Raw genomic sequence first — 16,612 nt, forward strand, 5'->3', positions numbered from 1 at the left:
GACTTGGGAATAACTTCACATATTTTGTAGTCTCATGTCTATTTCACAGATAAGAAATGTATGTGTGTGTTACATAACACAAATACACATGTGTAAACACATAAATAATTAGTATTTTGAGTCCAAACATGCTCTTTTTTTTTGCATTGTTGTTTTAGGGACTAACTGACAACAACTTTGAGAAATTAAACTTTTCAGAGCTACTCAATAAGCTTTTCCTACTGGTTGTTGCGTGAAGCCATTGGAATTCTAACACGGGGGAAAAATTCAAAGTGAGAATGGTGAGGTAGACAGCACAAAGCAAGTAAACACACCAAAGGAAATGAACTCTAACTCAAATAATCTATGGGAGTGGAGGAGGGCTAAGGCTCTAGAAATGAAGGAATCAGAAGCTAATTCATAGAGGTCTTGCAATAGAGAACTCACACAGGAATAGGAAAGGGATTTTTTTTCTTTTTGGGTCACACCCGGCGATGCACAGGGGTTACTCCTGGCTCTGCACTCATGAATGTTTCCTGGCGGTGCTCAGGGAACCATATGGGATGACTGGGATTCAAACCTGGGTTGGCAGAGTGCAAGGCAAATGCCCCCTACTCGCTGTGCTATCGCTCCAGTCCCAGGAAAGAGATTTCTAGGTACAGGGCTTACAAGACCAGAGAACATTATAGGTGGGACAGGAGCAGGAAGACTTCCAAGAAGAACAATGCATATCATGCAAAAGGGGTCTGAACTGGATTAAGTCACATGCAGTTTGTTTTGCTTCTGCTGTGTGGGTGACCAAACAAGGGCCTCACACATGTGAGCTATGTGCCCTCCCACTGAGTCACATCCCCATCCAATCTCAGGTTTCAAATAGAGGAATCCCTTCATTAGAACCGTGCTTCATGCTAAAACTAGCAGGAGAGAGAACAGAGACTGAAGAATGCAACAGCTCAGTTCTGTTGTTCGCAAGTTACCTGTGATAATCATCGCTAACAGGGATTGAAGGTGCTAAGAGCTTCACACACATTATCTCCCTAATTGTCACCACATTCCTGTGGGCTAGAAGCTTTCATTATTTGAATTTTATAGGTCAGGAAACTGAAGCTTAGACAACTTAACATTCAGGAGAGAGGAGATGGGAGAGTCAGCCAGGTCAGTTTCCCCCTTGCCCCTCAAACCCTCTTATCTGGAGGTGGGGGGTAAGAGGGCTGATTTGCTTGCATTATTAATACCATGTTGGCAATGGTTTTGTTGAGGGGGTCATACAAGAGGGAGGTGAAATGATTTTTAGACACCCCTTCCCCAATACCTGCACTGTGCCTAGTGTTGATAAAGGCTAAGAAGACAAAAGCTAAGTTGGACATGCTTGTTACCAAACTTGCACTTTGGGTGACACTTAAGTCCTGAGGAGCAGCTCCTTCAGCCAATTTTTCAGTGCAATACTTCAATATCAGTTTGCATGTGTTGAAATAATACCACTTTAATACTGATAAAATAAAGTTAAGAATCAGGAAGGCAACTATATTATAAAATAATCCACATCATTCTTTCCAAAACTAATGCCAGTGAGGTTGTTATAATTTTACTATCTGCTATTGCAAATTAGTTTTGACACTGGTGGACATAACAGCTTTTGATAAGTAGAGAAGATCAAAAGCTGATTTTACAATTTAAGTACCAACATTCAGAATTGTGATTTTATATTCTATATTCTGAAACAGTTTAGTCTTTTTATTAATCTAACTATACTAACCTTTTCTAGTCATTTCTTTGTGGCAACATCTAGGAAGCAACACAACACTCCCTTTAGAACAAAACATCCATGGCAGTAAGATCCCAGCCAGTTATTCTATTCTGGAGCAATAAAACCATTATTATTGACGAGAATATGGGCATCAGTTGTGATCTCAGAGCAAGGTGACATGCCTTGTGAAAAGCCAAATATCAGCATGACCGGATTTTGTCACTGGGAAGCCAGCAGTAGCACCAAAAGTTCATCTGGAGGAATACACAATGAGTCATACACCTTGGAGTCTGCATTCTGTGCAAGGTGTCCATTCTCCCACCCAACTTCTCAGTTATTATCCTCCTTCCTGGACTTGCCTTGGTGGTCGCCACTAGCCTCATTGTAAGGAGTCCACAGCCACACACAGGGGCCCCTACCCCTACATCTGCTACCCAAGGCACCTAGGGCTATGCCCTCCTCCTGTTTTAGGATTCCCTCTTTACCCCATTATTGTCTTGACTTTATTAAGGCTAGAGACTAGGGGTAAGGTCTGAGTCACTTTGCGGTAAGTGGGCTTTCAGTGAGCCTCCACAAGAAGTATAGAAATAAATTTATAATCAACTTCAAAAGCATTCCTAGGCAGTCAATCCTGAAAGCCCATCATTTCAGAAAGAAGGTGAAATTCCTAGCTGCTTCCTAACTACATAAGAGAAAGCTTCCTGACTTAAAAAAAAAAAGAAGTTCTTTGAACTTTTCATTTATAAAATATGCATCCCGTGGTGGTTTGCCCTTCTTGTCCTAAGACACCTCAGTCAGGAGATTATGTTCCAGAAATACATCCCCAGTCTAATCTTGTGAGAAGAGTGAGCAGGAAGAGACTGATTGTCATCAGGTGTCGGACACCTGTGTACTTAGTTTTCTGTACATCTTACCCTGACGTTTTCTCTACCATCAGGTTAAGAAATGGAGATGGTAAATATCCACATTGCATTTCAGAGACAAACATTTTATAAGAGAGAAAGACTCTGGGCATGGAACAGTATTATCCCCTCAAGCGTAAGGCTCACACAAGAAGGTACAACATCATCATCCTTGCATTCAGTTCCTGTTTGAACAACTGGCCAACTGTACTCTCACCCAAGATTTCAGTCTACTGTAGATTTCAGTCAACAAATGATCTCCCCCAGTTTTTCACCCTAAGTAATCAATAACTTTGTCACAGAATCGTATTTCAGCCTTCCTTCATTCTCTCTTGCTCTCTTTCAGGTTTGGGGCAGGTATACTCATTCCCTGATCATCAACCCTTGCTGTTTATCCTCTTCTTAACTCCCCTCTTCTTTCTTTCCTTCCCTCCCTAGTTCTCTCTCACCTCCTCTTGTGTGGCTTTCCAGTCTCCGCTCCTTCCTGCACACAACCGTTCTCTTCCACCCAAGCCCTCAACCCCTTACCACACTCATTTCTGTGTGTGGTCTCCTTCTCCCCCTGACTTTTCCCTTCTCTCATTAGAATTTCACTGATTTCTGTGAAATGCTTCATTTTCCTTTCCAAAGCAAGACCTCCATTCTGGGCTCCTCACATCCAGCTCTGCCCCTTGAGCTGGAGAGCTGGCCGTCTGTATTCGCCTCCACACCTGTGCGTGCCTGCTCAGATCATCTGTTGTCTTCTCAAACCCAGCATAGAACAAGTTTCTCCTTCCCCCTACTCCCAAACAGACTGTCTCCACACTTCCTTTTATAGTTAATGGTGTCACCATTTCCCCATTCTTCTAAGTTTAAAATATGAGGTTACTTTGATTGGCACCTCAGCTAGTCAGTCACCTTGTCTATTGATTTTTCCTTAAATATCTCCCTCATATCTATTCCTCCCACTCTACATTCCTTACAGCTGCCTTAGCTCCAGCTCTCATTACCTTCCCATTTGATTATCTTTCTCTGCACTTGGTGTGTGGTAGGGCTGAGGGGGTAGGGAATTAAGGGACTGGCTGTGGATTTTCCTCAGAGTGTCATCTCACTTGACCACTAGCAAGAAGAGGAGGACTTGGGCCCAGAGCTACAGGGTTAACCATGATTTAATCTTCATCCAGTCTTCAAATGGAGTTCTTACAATACCAACACTGTCCTCAGCTCTGAAATATAATAGTGAACAAAACCGGGTCCTTGTCGCCATGGTATTAGGCACATGAGGAAAGAGACCATCCATAAAAAGGAGATATGATGGGATTGGCAGTGATGAATCATGGAACTTGTGTATAGAGAAAAATAAATTTAGATAAAGTGAATAGAAAGTGAATGGGAAGAATGGACAACCCACACATGGAAAAAATGCTCTGTGTCATCAGGGAAATGCAAATCCAAACCACAATGACATACCACTTCACACCCACCAGGATAGCTATAATAGAAAATAACAAATGTTGGCGAGGCTGTGGAAAAATGGAAACTCTCACATGTTGCTGATGGGAATGCAAAATGGTACAGCTGCTGTGGAAACAGTCTGGCAGCTTCTCAAAAAGTTAAACATAGACTTACCATATGAACCAGCAATTCCACTCCTACGTAGGCACCCCAGAGAATTGAAAACGTGTGTTCAAACTGAAATTTGTACATGAATGTTCATAACAGCATTATTCATAATCATTGGAAGGTGAGAAGAGTTCAATGTTCATGACAGGATAGAAGAATAAATAAAATGAGATCCATAGAGACCATGGAATATCAGTCAGCCATAAAAAGGGTGAGTAATGGTTCCAGATGCTCCCTGATTGAAGCTTTAAGATTATGCTCAGTGGAAGAAGCCTTACTGTAAGAGGCCTCACAGTAAGATTTAATTTAAGAAAATGTCCAGACAAATCCATCAGGAGAAAAAGCATACTAGTGTTTTCCCAGAGGCTGGAAAATACAGTAGAACTAGTTCATTGGTACAGGGTTTTTCAAGGTTTATCCTTTGGGAATGATTAAAATACATATTCTAGAATTAGATTGTGGAGATGCAGATATGCTAAATGCCACTGGGACCAGATGATAGTGGTGTAATTAGAGTGCATGCTTAACACACACTCAACCCAGGTTTGGTCCCTAGCACCACATGGATTTCTGAGTATTATGAACCATAGCCCTGGAACCCATAAGCACTACTGGGCTGGACCCAGGTAATCCCCAGTACTACCGGGCAAGAGCAGCATTGCATCTTTGGGCCCTTGCTTTGAAATGGTAGCTTGATTGTCCAGTATCTCTAGGACAGTTCCCAGGGCCTCTTGAGTACTGATTTGGAGACACACACACACACACACACACACAAACAAACACAAGGGAGAAATACTAAACTGTACCTTTAAAAATAATTAGAAGTGGGGCCAAAGTGACAGTACAGGGATAGGGCATTTGCCTTGCATGCGGCCAACCTGAGTTGGATTGCTGGCATCCCATATGGTCATGTTGAGCACTGCCAGGAGTAATTTCTGAATGCAGAACCAGGAATAACCCCTGAGCATCACCAGGTGTGACCCAAAGAGTAAAAATATTTAAAAAAATTAATAATTAAAAGGTAAATTTTGTGTTACCTGTGTATGACCACAATAAAACATGCGAATGGGGGTGGTCACAGATGCCCCTTGGCTAGGATGGATAGGGAAGCCTCTCTGATAAGGATATCTTTGGATAGAGACCTGAGACAGGAGGATTGCAGCCTTGACATGATTGAGGATAGCCAGCCCAGAGAGGAAGTCTCTGGTCTGAGTCCACCTTCCTCATTTTATTCTTGTCCAGAGGTCACAGAAGTTTCCTCTGCGTCCACCTCCTCACCTTCCCCTCCCCCCCCAGCACCTCCCTTCAGGTCTTGCCTGGTTGTCTAGACAGACAGCCCCTTCTGCCTAGACCTCTACCCACAGAACTGCTCCTTAGGGCCACGTGGATGCTGGACACACTTCAGGTCTCATTCCAGGGAACACATTTCCCTCACACCCTCTCTGGCTCGGACCAAGGATAGGAGCAGAAGCTCCATTCATCAACCGCTCTCTAATTTATATTTCCCCATCTATCACTGAGCGCAGTTGAGAAAATTCAGTGAGAAGACTGAAAGGTGAAAGGTGCCTAGCTTTGCCCTGATACACAGAGGCTTTGTGAGAACAAAATCCAAAGCTTGGGATTGAGCACTTCATTTTGTACTAACTAATATTTCATGAATGTAAGTAGAAATCAAAATTGATGATGAATGCCAATGATGACAGAGCTTTTCCAAACCCTAGTGACTATTTGAATATAGAGTACAGAGAATGTTTCAATCATTACTGAGTATTTACTCAATGGTCAAAAGGAAAGAAAGAGACAAAAGCAAGAAAAAACATAAAAGAAAGAAAAAAGAGGAAGGAAGTGAGGGAGGGAGGGAGGGAGGGAGGAAGGGAGGAAGGAAGGAAGGAAGGAAGGAAGGAAGGAAGGAAGGAAGGAAGGAAGGAAGGAAGGAAGGAAGGAAGGAAGGAAGGAAGGAAGGAAGGGAGAGAAGAAGGAAGGAAGGAAAGAAGGAAGGAAGGAAGGAAGGAAGGAAGGAAGGAAGGAAGGAAGGAAGGAAGGAAGGAAGGAAGGAAGGAAGGAAGGAAAGGAGGGAGGGAGAGAGAAAAAGAGACAGAGAGATAGTATAGGGGTAGGTGCTTGCATTGCACACAGACAATCTGAATTCAATCCCCAGAATCCCATATGGTCCCCAGAGAACCACCAGGAGTTATTCCTGGGTTCGGAGTCAGGAGTAATCCCTGAACACTACTGGATGTGGCCCAAAAACAAAAAAGAAAGGAAGAAGAAAAGCTGGTGAGGATGATGGCAAGTGTTTAAAAAATAAATGACCCCTCAGAAATGAACTGTTATTTTGAGAGACTGTAGTTATTGGCATTCAAAGAAAATTTCAACAAATTTTAAAATAAAGACATAAAGTCCTTGGAGTTCAATTAATGGAGAGAATCATAATTAAAAGTACCAGACCATGTTGTAAAGCTGTATTTTTGAAAATGTAGGAGAGATGTGTGATAGATGACAGGGAGATAATGACAGATAAAGAGAGAGAGATAGGCAAGTGGGTAGAGACCAATGACAGGTAGAGAGAGAGATGACAGGTGGATATATGATAAATAAATATAGATAATAAGGAGATTAGTAGTAAGTAGGTAAATGGGTAAGTAAAGATAAATGGATAGAGGAGAGAAAGAGATAGGTAAGTATTTAGATGTATAGGTAGATAAATCGACACATAGATTCATGGAGACATATACAGATAGTGGCAACCAACTACTTGAAGAGAATGTAACAATGTAAAGAGATTCAGTTCATCCCTTTAATTCAATAAGTATACATGATACAAGATAAAACCAGGAATGGTTCCTGTGTGAGTGGACACATGAGCTACCTCCAACCCACTCTTCTGGCGAGATGAGACCAAGCCAACTATGGACATGACCTGCACAGCCAGCTGTGTCACATGGGTGCCCCGGAGTCTGTCCGTTCAGCCAACAGCAGCCCTCTCTCCACATACAGAACCAGCCTGCAGCTCTCTCGGGTTCTTGCTTCACGCTCAGTCCCTCTCAGAGAAACAGACAGAAGCTCATTGGAGGTAAAGAGGAAGAAAGCAGCTGGCTCTTCCCCAGGCTGACACAACTGTCTTAATCATCTTTTCCACCAAACAATGAAAGAGAAAAGAAAATGTTTTACCTGAGGAGATTCCTGATTTCGTCAGGAAAATCTAAAACGAAATATGGAAAAGCAACACAGACACATCTTCTGTGGGCTCCCGAAATCCCAAATCTTCTCCGAGAGCAGTGCTAAATTGGAGCTCTGCAGAGTCTGTGTTATTTTAACCACAGCTTTCCAGTCACCAGGGAGGAGAGATGGAAATGAGGTAGGCTGGCAAGCAGAAGCACCCTGCACCTCAATGAAGCGAGCTCTCAGATCTAGTGCAAAAGTTTGGGTACGTGTGCAGAGCCCTCAAACCAACTTTTCCTAAACCAGAGGTCAATCTCTATGGAAAATTCCGAAGGAGTAAGATAAGACACTTGCAGTGTTTTCTAAAAAATCTTCATCCCATCTGAAGCAAACACGCCCAGAGCTGACCTCTGGGATCCCCGTTCAGGCAGGAGCAGTTACATTTGTGGGGGACTTTGTTCTGCTATGTTAGGGATTTGCCCAGGACTGAAAACAGAGAATATTCGGAGCAGGAATAGAGCCAGTAGTCCAACTTTTTGTGTAAAAAACAAAACCCAGTAGTGAAAATCTATAGAAAATGCCAGAGAAAGGGAGTAGTAGCTCATCCGGAATTTGTCCTGTGTGAGTGTGAGATCATGTGTGTGCGAGTATAGGTGTGACAGTGCATGAAGGGGTGACCGTCAGTGTGGGAAGGGGCGTAACAGCAAGTGGTGAGTGTGTGTTGGTATGAACGACTGAGGGTTTGAGCATGTGAGTGTGACTGAGTTCATGAATCCATGTGAACGAGTGAGTGGGGAAAGTGAATCAGTATGAATGAGTGTGCAGCTGTGGGGGGTGAGGACAAATGCATGTGAATGTGTGAGGGTCTGAGGGTCTCAGTGTGAGTGAGTGTCGGGGGAGTTAATGCCTCAAGTGTGCACATGTGTGAAAATGTGTCCGTGCGAGCAAGGGTGGGGATGCAAGTGTGAGTCTGTGTGAGTGTAGTGTGTGACTATGAGGCTGTGTGTATGTGTGTGTGTTGTGTGTTTCTCACTTCCCGAACAACATCTCTGCTTTTGAATACTCTGCTTCTGAATACTTGTAATACTTGCCAAGTGGTCCTTAAGAAGCTGAGATGTAGCTTCGGCAAGGACCACTTGGCAAGTATTACAAACACCCTGTTAGACCGACTGGGAGGAGGAGAATGATTTATCACAGTGAATTCGCAGCAAAACCTAGAGCCGCTGAAGTGGCCTACGGTCCTTTTACAGCCAGCCCTTCCCAGACGCCAAAGGGCTTTCACTCCACTTTTGGAAAGCTCAGCAGTGCTCCTATTAAGCAGGCTCATAACTCAGTTTTATAGAGAGTCTTTCATCTCCAAGGAGCTCGAGGTACGTTTACACCAAATTATAAATTATCCTGTGCACAGTCACTGCAGGGACAAGACAGAACTCCTGCCCAGCAGCTGCTGGTCCCGCTGGACAGCAGGCACAGCCAGGACTCTCTCAGCTGAAGCCCAGTTGGACCCGCCCTCTGACATGGCCCTCACCTGCCTGCAGTCACCAGGGACTGCACAGACCTGTACCTTGATTTCCTTCCTGATTCTCCCAGGCCTGCCCCCAGACACTGCCCCGACCCCTAGTCTTCCCTACACACACACAAAGTCACAAAATGGGGGTAAAGAGTAGCCATATTTTCAACACTTGATGCTCAGAGAAGGCAAACTATGGCCCTTGGGTCAAATCCAAACCTCTGCTTGCTTTGTGAATAAAGTTTTTTGAAATGCAGTCACACTCATTCAGTCATTCTCTATGGCTGCTTTTGTAAGAACATCAGAGTAGAGTATCGAAGGCAGAGATTGTAGGCAGAGATTTTTGTGACTGTTCTTTTGCATTGTTTGATTTTTTTAAAAAGATGTCATAGAAATAGCACCATTTAAAATCTCCTGATTATAATAAGGTTACCAATCCCATCAAATTAAGGCTTTACTCCTATGCACCTATTTACCTGCATTTACTTTCCAAATGCCCTTCCTTCATGTATTGTCACATTGGAGTTAGGACTAAAGCATGGGATTCAGTTCATCATGGCAGTGGTCTTTTCCCAATAGGGTGTGTGTGTGTGTGTGACTACTGGTAGGCAGTCAGATGCCTTCAACTCAGTAAAACCAGAAGGGCAGAGGACCAGAGCACTGGGTGGAATTATTTCATAGACTTGTGCTCCTGAGCAAGGAAACCTCAGGCCCCTGGGGCAGCCCCAGGGAGGAGCAGTGGTCCTAGTACCTGTGAGTCCAGGAGTCTGCCCCAACTCAGTGTAGAACTGTGTAGAACTCACCGTCAGTGTAGAACTAACAGCTGGCTTCTCTAACTGGTATTGCATCCCAAGCTGTGCAGTTTCCACCACTGACCTTGATCTCCCAGTGAATCTGTGACTTTCCTAGAGCCTTCAGTAATTCCTTCAATGGCTCACTCTAGAAAGAGGGACCACTATTTGCCACCAGGAATTCAGAGCTGTAGGACTAATCTGGGTTCTTAAGATCAAGCTGTTTGGTCCCGTTTGCCTTCTGGCCAACTCTTCCCAAGGATATTCTCTCTCACCTAGGTGTTGCTGTGTGTGTGTGTACATGTGTTTGTGTGTGTGCGTGTGGTTTGGTTTTTGTTTTGGTTTGGGGGCCACATCTGGCAGTGCTCAGGGCTTACTCCTGGCTCTAGCCTCAGGAATACTCCTGGCAGGGGCTTAAGGAACCATATATAGGGCCCAGGATTCAACTTAGGTTAACTATATATGTAAAGCAAGTGCCTTACCCGCTATACTATCACTCTGGCCCACCTTGGTGCTATTTTGAATGACTATTGCTGTGATTTTGTTTTGATTCTTGACTTGCTTGTTGTTTTCCTCACCCTTCCTCTTTGTGGTTTGTGGTTGGTAAAAAAAAATGATGAACTGGGGGTGGGGGGTGGGTGCGGGTGCAGGGTGTGAGGGGAGAGGTTTGCAGAGATATTTGTCTCCACTCTTCTTATGTCCCAGGTTACTGTACTACCAGTTCCAGCAGCTTCTAACAGAGAGAGGCAGTGAAGGAAACTGGAGGACAGGAAGAAAAACCAAGGCATAGCCTTCCTTCCACTTCTCCCTGCCTGGGGGGAGGGGGGCACCTCCAACGAGATTCCAATCTTCCTTAGTACCTTCCACTCTGCCAGGCTCTAGGCCAAGCTTCTACCTGGTGACTCCGGCTCTGTCTTTTAGCCTGGGGTGGCAGTGTCTTTCTGCTATTACACATTTCTCAGTCTCTTGGCCATCTCCATTTGCCTTCCAAATTTGGCTATCAGCAGTATCACAAAAAAGTCAATGAAACAGCCCCTGTTTCTAAAGCTTTAAGCATTTCTCATTGTCCTACTGTCCAAGGGATGCCACTCCACACATGGCTTTGACTTCAGTTCCAAAAACATCCCACCACCCACCTACCCCCCATGGACTGGAGAGGGGACATGCCTTGGTAAAGAGAATCCTTCGTCTTGCTTTGAACGAGATGACTCCTGCAAAGCTAACAACCAGGAGACGGGTGTTATTGGGCCATTGATGTAATTCTTCTGGCCTTTTCAAAAACAACAGCGTTCAAAGAGACTCCTAGATGGAAAAAGTCGTGATTAGAAACAGCAACCAGAGTCTTGTTTCACTGACCAAGGGATCCCATGAGGATAAAGTGAGATAAAGCAGGGATGGGTCAGTGAAGCGGTTAAACGCTTAGCCAGTGGGGAATTGAGATTTTGGAAAAATTTGCCTGTGTTTTTGGAAAATTTTTATAAACACTTTCTTCTCTAATATGAAAGGATGAGGAGAGGTTAGATACGCAAGTCATAAATCATGACATTTTTATTAAAGTAAACTTAAATGTCCAGTGGTAATGAATTTAGGATTTTTATTATGACATGGTCTATTCCAAGGACTAAATTGATACCATTCACAAGAACAATTATGACTGTGAAGTAGTATCTTGCTAACTAACTACTTAGTAGCCATGTTTCACAGAAGGAACCAAACAAGGTATTGGATCTGGCCTGTAGTCACAGTCTATTTAGAGTCACAAATCCACATAACAAACTAGGCTGGATATGGGAGAATGAACTGATATGTTAAGGTGATGCCAGATGTAGATGGACTTTTAAAAGTAAAATTACCTTTTAAAAAAATTAGTGTTTTTGCAACAGTGTTCTTGCCTTCTCTCTCCTTCCCTTCCTTTCCCTTCCTTTCCATTCTCTTTCCTTTCTTTTCTGTCTAAAGTCATGTATGACTGAGCAGTGGGGGCCAGAGCAATAGTACAGCAGGTAGGGCATTTGCCTTCCACCAATCTGGGTTTGACCCCTGGCATCCTATATGCCCCCCCAGCAGATCCAGGAGTAAGCCCTGAGAACTGCCTGGTGTGCTCCCCCCCGCCCGAAATAAAAGCAAACAAAACACAACTAAATAGTGACATGAGCAAAGGCAGGGCTAAGAAAAAGCTGAACTAACAGAATTTAGGGCATATTGTATGGTGAATGATATAGCAAAGAATATTAAGAAAAATAGAATCAGAAATACAGAGGAACCAAGTGATAAAAATTTATGTGACTCAGCCAAATCAAAAATACATAGGATTTTGAACTTCAGTCAAATCAAAAATACATAGAATTTTATTTTGGAATCAGCTCATTTATATTCTAGCCTCTCAAAAAACGGATTCGAAGTCAATGTACAAGATAGAAGATAATAATTGAGATATAGAGAGTGAAGAATGGGACAGAAAAAAATGCAAATAAACTGGACTGGGGTTGAATATATATTGGAGCTTTCATTTTCACACTTTGTGTACAATGTTACATCCAGTCCTAGGGAATCTGTGTTGCAGACGGTAGAGAACACTCTTTCCAGATAGACAAATGGGAACTAAGACATGAAGAGATCTGCTCCAATGGACTTAGCTGGCAATGGCAGCTGAGCAGGTCTGGGAATATCTTCTTTGGCTTCAAGTCCAGCACATTGGTATCTGGACTAAGGCGGCTTCTCAGCAACTAAGATGCTGGCCAATCAGAATCAGAGATGGTTCTTCCCTTGTTCAGCCTCAACCCCTCCTGTTGTGTCTTTTTGAACTGCTCCAACAGGAAATAGTCCTGAGCCTTTGCCCCTCTAGATAATGGTTGTCTCTGAAGTGGAATGTTTTTATCCACCCCTGGGCAGGCTTCCTGTTCACTCTGCAGGTTGGCTTCCAGACTGGAGAAGAACTACTGCTACACAACCCCAGGTGCCTTGGGCTGCACACAGAAAGGGTTGCTCGTAGGAGTGTGTGTGTGTGTGTGTGTGTGTGTGTGTGTGTGTGTGTGTCTTTCAGAAGAGTACCTCATACATAAAACACTGGCTAACTCTATGTCAATTAGCCATATAAAAAAAAAAGGCTGCTAAAATCTCAGGGGTAGGACAAATGGAGACATTACTGGGCCTGCTCTAGCAAATTGATGATCAACAGGATGATAGTGATAGTGATAGTGATAGTGATAGTGATAGTGATAGTGATAGTGATAGTGATAGAACTCTATGCTAGTGAGAGTTTCACTCATTGTAAAGAGTAGGAAGATAAGTGATTTACTAAAGGTTTAGGATTGGATTTGATACAACCCCATGAAAATATTTCCACCAAAATTAAAGAAAATCTGAGAGAAAAGTTTCTTCTTCCTTCTCCCATAACCTTATTTAATTCCTATCCTAGAAAACTGGTCTGCTTTCTTTTTAGTCCCAGCCGTAAGAAGAGTCTGTCTAGTTTCTTTTCATTTTTCTTTGTCCCATTTATCACTTTCTTCATACGCCTTACTTACTATACTCTGTCTTGTAAGTGGACTTCAAATCTGCTTTTGGAAAAGCTGGGATATAAATCAGGTTGCTCACTAAATAAATCAGGGAGTTATGTTATACAACTCAGACAATGGCCCTTTATCTGGTCATTGTCTGATGGACAGCTCAGACTTACTAGCCTTTTTCTTGCCTCCCATTTAGTGTGAGTTGATGAAAGCACACAGAGAGCATTTAATCTAAATATGGGGGGAAATAAGTAATTGCTATTTAGTTCTTGGTCACTAAAGGATTACCGTTGATAATACACAGATGGTAATCCTTTAGTTTAGATTAACCTTAACAGGGTCTGGAGCGATAGCACGGCAGGTAGGGCATTTGCCTTGCATTTGGCCGACCCGAGTTCAATTCCTCTGTTCCTGCCGGAGAGCCTGGCAAGCTACTGAGAGTATCCCGCCTGCGTGGCAGAGCCTGGCAAGCTACCTGTGGTGTATTTGATATGCCCAAAACAGTAGCAATAAGTTTCACAATGGAGACGTTACTGGTGCCCACTCAAGCAAACAGATGAACAATGGGACAACAGTACTACAGTGCTGACCTTAACAGGGAGTTATTTATTTTCTATTCCTTGCTCAGATTAAAGCCAAATAAAAAGGGTCATACTTTATAGGTAAAAAAGTCATGTGCATGAGTGCAATTTTTCCTTTGGGTATTTTCTACCTATATTGTAAGGCATGGTTCTTATCTCTCAATCAACTAATAATTTATTCATTCAGAAGATATTGATTGACTGCTTGCTATGGGTCAGAATTGGGTTTTGATATGTTTCCCAGGAAGTCTTTAAATTCTTTGTGAAAAGTCTTCCTCTAACACCTAAGAATAGTTAGTGCCTATGACACTCATTTAGTATTTCATATCTACTATTTGCTTTGTAAAGTGCTTTATTTTTTGAATGGCATTTTGTAACTCCCATAAAAATATGGTCCTGTCTAAAATATAGTTCTTACCCTGTTAATTTTTGAAATTCTTGAACCCACTTACTATACTATCTAACACAGACTACCAATAAAGAGTTTTACTTCATATTAATTAGAAGAGCCTGGCAAGCTCCCTGTAGCACATTTGATATGCCAAATACAGTAACAATAATAGGTCTCATTCCCCTGACCCTCTAAAGAGCCTCCAATCATTGGGAAAAACAAGTAAGGAGAGGCTGCTAAAATCTAAGGGCTGGGACAAATGGAGATGTTACTGGTGCTCACTTGAGTAAATTGGTGAACAACTGTATGAGAGTGATATAGTGACAGTGATATTTCATATTAATACTATGTCACTCAAGTAATTTAGAGTAAGTGGATAATACACAGGGAAAAATATGATGCCTTCAAACAAATAAAATTTTGTTATGTGGATATATTCAATCATACTCAAGACTAAGATGAAGATTAAGAGGAAGATGAGATAGTCTCAGCTATAGATTAGTAAGGCAACAGGCAGACTTGTAGCAACACTGGCACTGAGTGTAGATTGGAGTCTGAATTTACTCTTGATTTTACTCTAAACAAAGGAATGTCTGATCCAACATAACATATAGTCACAACCTAGAATGTATAAGGAATGCATTAAATGACAATGGTTACCCGTTTTCAGAACACAAACATCATGAAAAAATCTATTATTTGGGGGGCAAGAAGAGTTTGAGCCACTTCCAGTGGTGCTCAATGAATACTCTTAGCTCTTTGCTGTGGGTTCACTTCTGGCAGTAATCTGAAAACCATACACAGTGCCAGAGATTGAAATTAGGTCAGCTGCATGCAAAACAAGCGCCCTAACCCCTGAACTATCTCTCCAGTCCCTTTATTCCTTTTATTAAACAAGAGAATTTTGTTGTTTCTGCCCTTCCCTTTGTTGTCATTATGTCAATGCCCAGGATGTGCACAGTTGTTGCAATGCTTGTCAGGGGTTGCACACTTGTGGCATCAGGAACCACGGCAGCTGTGCTGGGCATCACACATATGCTCTAATCACATCCCTGGGCCCAACAAATCTATTACTGAGCACTAAGAGGAACAGAGTTTATTCTTCATGTTGGCCAAGGAAGAGCCATCTTTCAAAGCAGGAAGGATGGAAAATGTTAGTTGCCAAGCAAAGCCTTGTTTATCTCCCATGCAAAATTGATTAACTGGTAAGAGCAGTGGTATTTAAGTTTGAAAGTGGATCTGACTCAGGATATGAAAGTAAGTACATAAATATCTCCAGGGAATAAAGAGTCAATATTGGACATATACAATACCACGGCAGCCTACAAACTCTAAAGGTAAGAACTCCCAGAGCACCTGAGAGCAAGAAAGTTTTTGTGGTTTTATGGGACACAGTTTTAGCAGTTCTACCATCAAAATAGCTAAAAAATTATGGAACACAAATTCTCACATCACAGAAATTCTCAAACTTAATCATCAGACACAACTCTTGCAGCTTTTTCGATTTTTTAAAAAAGCAAATTCTAGGAGCTTGTTTCTGTTTTTTTTTTTAATTTCAGTGGATTTTTTATTTAAAAAAATTAGTCTGGAAATTGAGTTTTGGAGTCACCGGTCTTAACTCTTTCTTCAGCATCATATTCTGCTTGGAACTAAGGACTGATAAAGAGCTGGACTTGGAAAGACAGAACTTGCACATATGAACAACAACAAAAAAATAATGACAGTGAGAAAAGGCGGCTCAGGATGGGCTTACTGCTGACAGATCAATGGAGGACCAGGGAATTCCTGAAAATAGAAACAGCATTAGCAAAGCTGCAGAAATGAAGCTAAATAGTGAGTTTAGAAATGAGAGTAAAGACAGGAATAGGGCCCGCTGTTTGGCGTGGCAGGGACACGGATTGGAGTAGATGGAAATAAATCTGACAGGGATAGTCAACAGTCTTATGTGAGTCTCTTTGAAGAACTCAACTCACCGCAATTTAGTGGAAAGTGTGACTTGAATCAATAATTCCTAACGAAGTTGTAGCTACAAGACCATTGTAATTGTTGGTTTGATTTCACAACGGCTCAAGTCTTCACATCCTATCTCTCCACAGTGCTCATTAGAATGGCATCTTGGCCCCAAGCATGTCAACTTTTCCCTTTGAACAGCTTTTAAAATGTATCTTGAGAGTTTCCAATTGGAAGATAAATTAGCACTTGGGGTAAGAATCTCAAAACTACATTTCCATGCAGAAAACCACACTGCTTGAGAAAAGTCACTTCTATAGACACAATTCCCAGCTAGGACCACATAGGGCTGTTCAAGAGAGGACGCCTGGCAGGGAATTTAAGGTCTGCCTTAGTCTTAACAAGACCCAGCATCTCATAGTGCTCTTTAGGAGACTTCACTAACAATGCATTTTTAGAGATCTATTCTGAGCCAGGCAGAAGGATTAGTACAA

General features: G+C 42.5%; 1 protein-coding gene across 1 annotated transcript in view; it reads right to left on the bottom strand.

The window, feature by feature from the left end:
- The window catches only part of JCAD (junctional cadherin 5 associated), a 103,128-nt gene extending 95,579 nt beyond the window's left edge, over nt 1–7,549 (bottom strand). The window contains exon 1 of the mRNA XM_055146835.1: nt 7,402–7,549. The gene's annotated coding sequence lies outside the window, so the exon portion shown is untranslated. The remainder of the gene's footprint in view (nt 1–7,401) is intronic.
- Between the last annotated feature and the right edge of the window lie 9,063 nt (nt 7,550–16,612).

This window comes from Sorex araneus, chromosome 9, assembly GCF_027595985.1.
Source record: "Sorex araneus isolate mSorAra2 chromosome 9, mSorAra2.pri, whole genome shotgun sequence".
In the NCBI taxonomy this organism is placed as follows: Eukaryota; Metazoa; Chordata; class Mammalia; order Eulipotyphla; family Soricidae; genus Sorex; species Sorex araneus.